We start from the raw sequence: 9708 nt of genomic DNA, 5'->3' as shown, positions 1-9708 counted from the left end.
TGAGACACCAATCTCTATCTGTAGCAGACCCCAGAGCCTTATGTCATTAGAATAGGTCACTTAATCAGAATCTCATGATTTATAAAACGGGTTTCATTACCATAAGTTGAAGTCAGACATATATCCTTTCTATAAACAGCCTACAGTACCTTAGGCCATCCACTACAGGTTCCTGGAGCAAAAACCAGATGTTTCTGAAGCAGGCTTCCTAGAGTCAGACGCAAATCCTTTTCATATTCAGAGTAAACGACCTTAGGCTGATTTTCACTAACTTAACATTCATGAGGAAGTGCAGTGGAACAACTACATGTATTGTCATCTGCTAAAAATAAAATGGTATAACAAAATGTAAATAATTTATTTGGTGAGAGCAGTGGAAGGATACAAACGCTCCAATCAAAACACTGTCCCTGAAATCAGACAGAAATCCTTGTCCTTATCAATCTGCTGTACCTTATTTTGTTACTAAAGGTCCCTGAATTTAGAAAAAATATATTTTCTATAGCAGTACTGTAATTCATTATTAGAGGTACGTGGTGTCAGAAATACATATTTCCTAAAACAGGGTGTAATACTTTAGGCTTTTATTAGAGGTCCCAGAAGTCAGATAAATGTCTTTCATGTAATAAGGCTGCAGAACCTTATGAAGTTACTCGAAGCCTCACTGGTGTCCACTACTGCCCTTCCAAGTGCATAATAACAGAGAATTGTGAACAAAGCTGATGCCCAAAAATGTTTTTTGTTGATGAGAAGAAAAAGTTGACTGTGCTTTTGTTTTCAGCTGGCCATGTTTCAGAGAAAAGCTACTCAAGCTATTACTGGCTGATGAGACCTTATCAGGGAGAAACCATCCCTATGTTGCTTGAACTCCGAATGAGGGAGGACCTGGATTGGCACTTCAGGTAGGACTGTTCCCATGAGAAACATGGTCAAGGCTGATTTGCTTATGGCTAGTTCCTAACTGAGGTGGCGTGGCAGGCAAAAAATGATGAATTGGGATGCAGCCAGAGCAATTAAAAGTGGCTGAGATTAATTCAAGCATTCCATCCATCACCCTATTGTTGTTCTATGGCTCAGAGAAGGCATGACTGCAGCAAAAGTGTGCATATTCACTTTCACAAGTCTATTTTTGCATGCTTTCTATATCCCAAATAAATATTGGAATGCTTGGCTTTGATGATAATAGTCATTATCATGACTCTAAATACCTACCTACATGTTCTGGAATAATATACCATTCAATAGAAGGCAATTGTACTTAGAAACAAGCAAGTCAAGAATAAAAGAATGAGAGAGAGAAGCGTATATGGAGTAAGGGAGTGAGGCACGATTCCTGGGCAATGATGGACTTCCAGTGGAATTTTGTCAAACTGCAGGACTTGATTGGACCGGACTTGGTGTAGCTATATAAGGAAATGGTTAAAAAAAAAGTGGCAAGCCACACTCCCAGCACACTTCCTCATAGAGGACATCATAAGACTTTTGTACATAGAAGGGAGAAAGAGAGGATCTAAAGCAATGATGGGCTGTCTCGTGTGCCAATGTGGGCGACCAAATACTGATTAAGCTACTAGCTAAATAATCCATCCTAATAAAAAGTCCAGGCAACCTTGATAAGTCTAGACTAGGAAAAGGTGTTTAACTGCATTTACCATGAGTTCATGGGTCAGAGACTCAGGGCCTCTGGGTACTAGAAGTGGGTGACTTCTTCACTGTGACATTTCAATCACTGCTTTGTAAAATGGATGGAGAATAGACCATTGCCAGTCTAGTTGGGGATGAGACAAGGTAGTACGAATTTACTCAATCTGTTTGTTTGCTTTACAGAGCTCTTTGCCATATTCATCAGACAAAACAACATCATTGGAGTAACGGCGTTGGGCAGTGGCAGCAAAGGAGCAGTGAAGTGCTCACTCTACATGGAATGACATGGCAATGTAAAATACCTGCTCATACTTCAGGAGATGTCCTTGCAAAGATCAACAATGACAAGTCAGAGGCCTTGTTCTTTGGCCTCTAGGCTCTCACCCACCCTCTGCCGTTGCCCATCAAGCAAGGCTTCATCAAGACCCTACGGGTCTTGTGGGGGAGGTGGAGGACCAGCATAAAAAACAGGGCATGAAAGGCAAGTGAAGACAAAATGGTAGTTGGGACTCTTGAGCTTCAAGATACTGACCATTAAAGGGAAGATGCTAGTCTTGGGGAACAGGTCTCTGTAAGTACTCACAAACAGCAGTGGCCAGTGCAGCCAAGGACAGCCAAAGCTTTCATGTAGATGTGGAACTAAAAGAGGACAGATGAAAGAATACGTTTTGTTCATGGGCATGAGGAGGAAGACAAGGGAGTGCCAGACAACTCCACAACCCTCAGAGGACTTTGTGTGTCATGCATGAGTACCCGGTGGAATGAGGACAGAATTCATGCAGGCTTCCTGATGGCTCAAGTTTTCCTGTTACCAATTTAGAGACACCTCAGGTGGGCAGAATGGGTGACAGCTATCCTCCACAAGTGATCCATGCCATGATACTGTGCAGAAGTGAAGAAGTTCATGAAGGAGTTTGGACTGGAGTAAGCAACCCCAGACCAGTGGGCTTCAAAAACTGACCAAGCACGGATACAAGTGATTGATGTCAGCACCCTTCCCTTTGCAATAGCACACTATATGTGGAAGACCATCACTTCCAGATGCCTGTGCAACAAACACAAGTACATTGCTTGGATGGCAATCCATGGTGAACTGTCAGTGGCAGCCTTCATGTATGCAAGGTGGCTTAATCGCTGTATGTTCTGCCTGAGAGAGGATGCACCTCAGGCGACACAACTTTCCACCTCCTTTGGTGATGCAACCATAGAAGGATCTGCTTGAGGCACCAATACCAACAACATTCATGACCTAAAAGTCTGTAATATATGGACCTTTCCCAAGGATGCACACAGAGAAGACTCCATGACTCCCAGAAGTTCCTGTACTGTTTTAAAAATGTTCTTCTATTCTCCAGAAATGATCTGGTGGTCTGGAAGAAGGATACAGTGACTGAAACCTGCATTTAAATTATACACCGTCTCCTGCATGACTGTGCAATAGTAAGTGGATCAGATGAGCAGAGCGATAAATGCACATCCAAAGAGGAGCTTCAAAACCTTTGGAACTCACCAGAGACATATCTAACATTGTTCTTTTGTTTTCTAATAGCCGTAGGGCAACAGGCAATGGCAGCACAGCACATTTAAGAAGTCACATTCCAATGTTGGCTTGTAATGATAATAGTCATTATCTTGGCTCTAAATGCATTTTTCTTTATGTTTTGAAATAAATTACACTAAAATCTTTAGCTAATTGAGAGCACTTGCTTTTAGAAACAAGGAAACATTTGTATCCACAAAAGCAAGATTTTCCTACTGTTTTAGTATAGAAGATGGCTTTTAACCAATTGTAATCTGGGAGGCAAAATACTGCTTTGGAATAACAATGGCCAAGCAAAGGCAAATGACCCAGGCTCAGCAAGTAGTTCTCTGATGTCAGTAGTCGACGGCTACAACCATTCCAGTCAAAGAACTGAAAGTCTGAAATGCTGCAGGACAGAACAAGAATAGGGAGGGAAACAATCTAACCAATAATATCTAATCGATCCAAGCATGAACCAAGGAGTAACCCAAGTCTACTGGAGGTATATGTTAAAATATTGGAAGCAAGAGGTTTCCATCAAAAGATAAAGCTATTTGTAGCAGGACCTGCAAGCTTTTGCACTGAAGGCTAGGACATGAAATTATTATAGTGTTTCTGCTGTTAGATTATTCCACTTGCCGAGGTATATACATTGTTTGTCTGTTGTCCAAAAACATGTGATACCGAAAGCCGTCAATCAAGCTGCGACTTATAATGATTTTTCAATAAATTTTGTCAATCATCTATCCATAAGCAAAAATAAAATTAATAAAAAATGGGTATGAAGGAAAATGAACATAACAATTTGACTTGAGTGGTAGGGGCAATTCGTACCACTCTAAATTTAGGATCACCCTAAACATGATTCAGAGGGCATTTTTCAAAACGTGGTTTTTGTGCACTCTGACTTAAAAGCTAAAAATATAAATTCAGAAGATAATAATACATGTACTATTAGTCTATGTTCCTGCATCTGGCCCAATACAAATAGGACTGAACATGTGTGAGTGAGCCTTTTGTAATGTATAGGAAAAGCCCAAAATCTTGACCATGTGAGAAGTATTGATGTTTGGATATGATAGACTATTGTGGTGGTGGTTATCTGACATAGTAGGGCAAGGTCGACCAACAACAGAGGAAACTCAACAGTCCTAGCTATTCCTAAAAGCTAGAGTTCAGAATATTGTAGCTTGCATGATTCATGCCATGTTTTCTAACGCAGAATGCCATACAAATTACAGATGTTTGTTGAAATCACAGTTTCCTCACATTGGTGCGTTCTGGTATCTGTGGGGAATAACAAACATACTACCACCCTGTGGTCTTCTGAAGAACATAGTACCCTTCCTGTGTAGGTGGGTGGATGGCCTGAGACAGGAAAAGACAGGAGAGACCCAAAAATGTATCCTATGATTTATGTTTGAATTACATTCTTGGGATGTAAGTAGGTGAAGTATTTGGGAGTGATGTCTGCTGGCATGTTTGGAAACTTACCAACCCATGATATTTATTAAAAAACAGACACTCAGAGGAGTACCAGGTGGTGTGGCTTGCATAGATTCTGCTATCTGTTAGTGCAGAATTCCAAACAAACATTGAAATGATGCCTCAAAATACCTGTTTCCATTGGGAATGGCTACTGTAATTGGGGTTCATTAGCCTAGAGTCCAGAAACCACTACTAACATGAGGCATTTCTGAAAATTAGAAGCCTGTGTGAAATTTAGGGTAGTGTGCCATGCTTGGATTGCAGCTCATTTTATTAGCTAGAGTGCCCCTAAAAAGGCAAACTGAGGGTGAAAATACTCAATTTCCCAAACAACCAATGCACTCAAAATGAGATTGTGTTTTGTCTGACAGGCCACACCTGCCAGGTAAGCTCCCCTTCTGAGCCCACATGGAGCACCTGCAATAAATGCAGATCTCGGGTTAGAGGCCTCGTCTGCCAGGAGGGGTACCCACCAAGCAGGAAGACCTTTCTCCCTTGGTCAAGAATAACTTGAAACTGAAAGAAAATGGGGTGATGTGGATGCCACTTTTATGCACATTTCCAGTCAGGGAATGTGGATTCATTAAGGTTTCAATATCAGTTTAGGGTGCTTCTCTTTCGGATGTCATTTTTAGGCTACTCCTCGGACACATCATTAGTGCAAGATGATGGCTCTCCCAGTGGGCAGCAATGCAGATGGTTCCAAGCAAGAGTATAAAAATCAACAGTACAATGAATAGTGATTTCTCTGTACCTGGCTGTCACCAGCCTTCCTAAAACAGTAGTCACAAACAGACAAAATGGCAAATCCTGCATTGAAACGTCCTCACAATGAACAAAAGGTATTAGAGTCTGATCCTCCCATCCCTACAATGTAACAAATGGCAATGCTCAGAAACTAATCAGCGGAAATTTGCTAATGAGGTCCCTATAGAATTTCCAAAGGCAGCCTTGTCGCCTTTCTCCTTCCATTCAGTGTCTAGATACACACCCTCCAGCCACATGAATACAAGCAACACATGCTCATCATCTGGAGAATCTGTATCACTGTCCATCTTGTGCCCAGGGTCCTAATACCATACATGTGCTATACAAGTACTCACTGCACATACAAGCACTCAATGGGTACATGGGGTATGTGTAAGGTTCTAGGGTTCATTTAACAGATTAACTTTATATGAGAAGGACCAGTAAAATCTCCTTTCCTTGATACAGAGAAAAACTAACACCACCTGCCTTACGTGATTAACCCAGGGCATAAACAGTATCCCTACAGTCATTTTGAGGGCACACTTTGTGTGCCTCGCTGCATCACAAAACAGGTTCTCAGCCTTACATTACCAGGGACATGCCTAGCTCTTTGGCATGTGCTAGATTAGTGTGATCCCAGGGCCAAAATTAAAAGTCAGGATGCCAGTTTCACATCCGATCGCGCATGCAAGGCAGGGCTATGTGCCCATATACCATACATGGAATATTTCCATCCCAAAAGTGATTTATTCTCATTGAATGTGTTTGTGCGTTTCTGTCACAGTTCGCTTATTTGTTTCTTTTTACTTTGTTTTCTTTGTACTGTTTGGTCTAATGTGCACCAAAAAAACTGGGAGGTACACACCTGCAATCTCTGAGCAGGAATTATTAATGAAGGGAACAATTGGAAGGAGAAAATCTCCACTTTCCAACAGTGCTTCTTCATCACCTTCCACACAAGGACATGGTGCTATGACCCCGAGCTATGTAGGAAAAAAAAATTGCTGTCCACCATTCATCGCTTGGTCTAGTAATTGTTCAGCTTCTTGGCAGGCCAACGAGGGTCAGGGCACAATTGCCCCTCCAAAGGAAGGGACTATGTTTTCACTTTGTTGGAAAATGGGTTATTGATAAGGGCAGGTAGGTACCTACACCTAGCAACAAGCCACTAACATCCCCCTAGGTCCAGTTAGGTCTCAGTAAATTAACCCCAGCTCATCCCTTGGTAGCTTGGCAACGAGCGTCAAGGCTTAACTTAGGAGACAGTGTGTAAAGCATTCAAATATCACAAAACAGTAATTAAATAAAACACAGGAAACAGTTTAAAAATCCAAAACCAATTTATAAAAATCGTTTATACTTTTATCTTTAAAATGACACCAAAACGAATAAAATCGGATAAAGGGAACCGGAGATATGAATTTTTGAAGAATGATTATTTTTCTAGCGCTTAGAAACAAAAAGCGCCAATCGGGTCATCTGGTTGCACCTCGACCGGGGCAAAGTCAAAGTTTCAGGCCGACCGCGATGGAGCCCTGCTCGGCTACAGGTCGCGGGAGGCCTCGGTTAAAAAGTTACCTTCTGACTTAGTCTTTATTTTGAAGATTTTCTTCAGCGGGACGAACCTGCATGTCCTATCCGACCTCCTGGAGCCCTTCTCCGGATACGCGATGCTGGATTCCTCGGTGGAGATTTTTACCTTCGGACTTAGTCGTTTTTTCGAGGTGAAAATCCTTCGACCGGGGAAAACCTGGATCTTGATCCGACGTCCATGGAGCCCTTCTCGGATATGATGGCTGGGAGGTCCCGGTCAACTTTTTACCTTCGGACTTAGTCTCTTTTTCTGAGATTTTTCTTTACCGGGACGAACCACCAAATCAGGCCGGGTCGCGGTTGAGGCAAGCCGGCTAGAATTTCCGCAGCGGGTCGGTCCCTCTATGGAGCTTTTTTACAAAAATTCTCAAATCTTCTCCAAACTTCTGGGGCTTCACCCAGATGTTCTTTTAAAGTTCTTTTGGGGTCCACAGCTCACCCCAAGGGTCCAGAAGTTCTGAGATGGTCCTTGGGCGGTGCGGTCTACCACTCCCAGAATGCACCTGGCGCAAACTCCTTTTTGGCCACTGGACAGTGGTCAGCTGGTCACTTTCTTCAGGAGTTGGTGCAGGGGACTCTGGATAGCAATTTTTCACCTGTAGCAAACAGGGAGTCCCTCCTTGAACCAGTTGAAGCCAGGCAAAGTCCTTCTTGTGGTGAAGCCCAAGTGTGCAGCTGGTGCAGTCCTTCTGAGTGCAGGTTCCAGGTGCAGGCCAGGGGTCCAGCAGGGCAGTCCTTCTTCTCCTTTAGTTCTTTTCTTGTTGAATTCTGGTGGGGATCTGAGGTGTGGGTGCAGGTCTGCCAGTTTTATCCTTGCTCCTGGGTGAAAATCAGGGGGGTCCTGGTTCTCCAATCAGGTACAGGGTCGTCCCCCTGTGATGACCACTTCCTGGGAAGTGTGGCAAAAATCCATCCCAGAAGGCAACATTCTCTAAAAATCCAACATGGCTGAATCTGATTTTTGGAGGTTACATCTGGCTGAGCCCACCCACCGGTGTGGCTAAAAATCATAAACACACCCCTCTCCTGCCCTCTCCTAATCTAATCAAGGGGGCACCTAGTTGTCTGGGGTTGCAGGATGTGAGGGTGTTGCTGGTTGCTCCAAATGTCTTTCTCTGCCTTTGAAGACCAGTTTGGCAGCCCTCCCCCTTCCTGCCTCACCATCTGCTGAGGGGAGATTCCCTCCCACAAGCACATTCCTTTGTGTGAAGCCAGGCCACTTTACACCTCATCAAGGCAGGTTGGCTAAGCTGCTGCAGGTTCGCCAATCAGAGCACAGTAGCAAAAACAATGCAGGGCTGAAATTGGCAACGTTTTAGGTAAGTCTAAAACCTTTTACCTGAACAAGTTATATTAAATCCAACAACTGGAAGTTGTGGGATTTATTACAACAATTAATTTGATACCAAATTCTTGTTATGCAACATTTAAGGAGACTTTAAAATTTTAAATAAAGTCTCCCCATTCTAGCCTATGAAGGCCATTTACTTCAATGAGGGAAAAACGAATTTTGCTGTTTTTACCTCACCAGGGTTTATAAATCTATTTTTATAAAGTCCATGCTTATAGTTACATGGCACCCAGCCCTAGGGGCACATAGGGCACACCTTAGGGGTGACTTATATGTAAAAATAAGGTAGTTTAAGACTTTGGAACTACTTTTAATTCCAAAGTCGAATTTGCATATAACTTTAATTTAAAAGCAGCCAGCAAGGCAGGCCTGCCTTTAAAATGACACTGGGCACCTCAGCAGTGCACCTAGGTGTGCACCACCTGTGCTGTGGTCCCTAAACCTACATGCCCTACCATATACTAGGGACTTATAGGTAGGTTAACTTAGCCAATTATAATTAGCCTAATTTGCATATCCATTTTACACAGAGCACCTGCCCTGGGACTGGTAAGCAGTACCCAGGGCACAGCCAAGAGTCAGTAACCACCAGTACCTGTCCAAAAAGTGTGGGGGTGACCAGGGCAAAAAGGAGGACTTTCCTACACTGCCCCCCCCAGATGAAAGGTGATGGGTACTAACCTACACCCTGGTAGTCCTCATCAGCTAAGTGGAAAAACCTGGAAAGGCCATCTGCATTGGCATGGGCAGTCCCAGGTCTGTGCTCCACTGTGAAGTCCATCCCCTGTAGGGAAATGGACCACCTTAACAGTTTTGGGTTCTCCCCCCTCATCTGCATCAACCATCTAAGAGGTCTGTGGTCAGTTTGTACACGGAAGTGAGTGCCAAACAAGTAAGGCCTCAACTTCTTCAGGGACCAGACCACAGCAAAGGCCTCCCTCTCAATGGCACTCCATTCTTTCTCTCTGGGGAGTAGTCGCCTGCTGATGAAGGCAACTGGGTGATCTTGGCCCTCTTCATTAACTTGTGCTAACACTGCCCCAATCCCTTCCTCTGAAGCGTCTGTTTGCACTATAAACTCCTTGCTATAGTCAGGGGCCAGTAACACTGGTGCTGAACACATAGCCTGTTTTAGGGTGTCAAAAGCTTTCTGACACTCTGGGGTCCAAATGACCTTCTTGGGCTGTTTCTTGGAGGTAAGCTCAGTCAGAGGGGCCACTATGGTCCCAAAATTCTGAACAAACCTCCGGTAGTACCCAGTCAGGCCAAGAAAGGCCCTGACCTGAGTCTGGGTTTTAGGAGCCTCCCAATCCAGGATAGTCTGGATCTTGGGCTGGAGAGGTTGTACATGGCCTCCACC

This window comes from Pleurodeles waltl, chromosome 1_1 (genome assembly GCF_031143425.1).
Source record: "Pleurodeles waltl isolate 20211129_DDA chromosome 1_1, aPleWal1.hap1.20221129, whole genome shotgun sequence".
NCBI lineage: Eukaryota > Metazoa > Chordata > Amphibia > Caudata > Salamandridae > Pleurodeles > Pleurodeles waltl.
The sequence above is the reverse complement of the archived record's forward strand: the minus strand, read 5'-3'. Positions refer to the sequence as shown.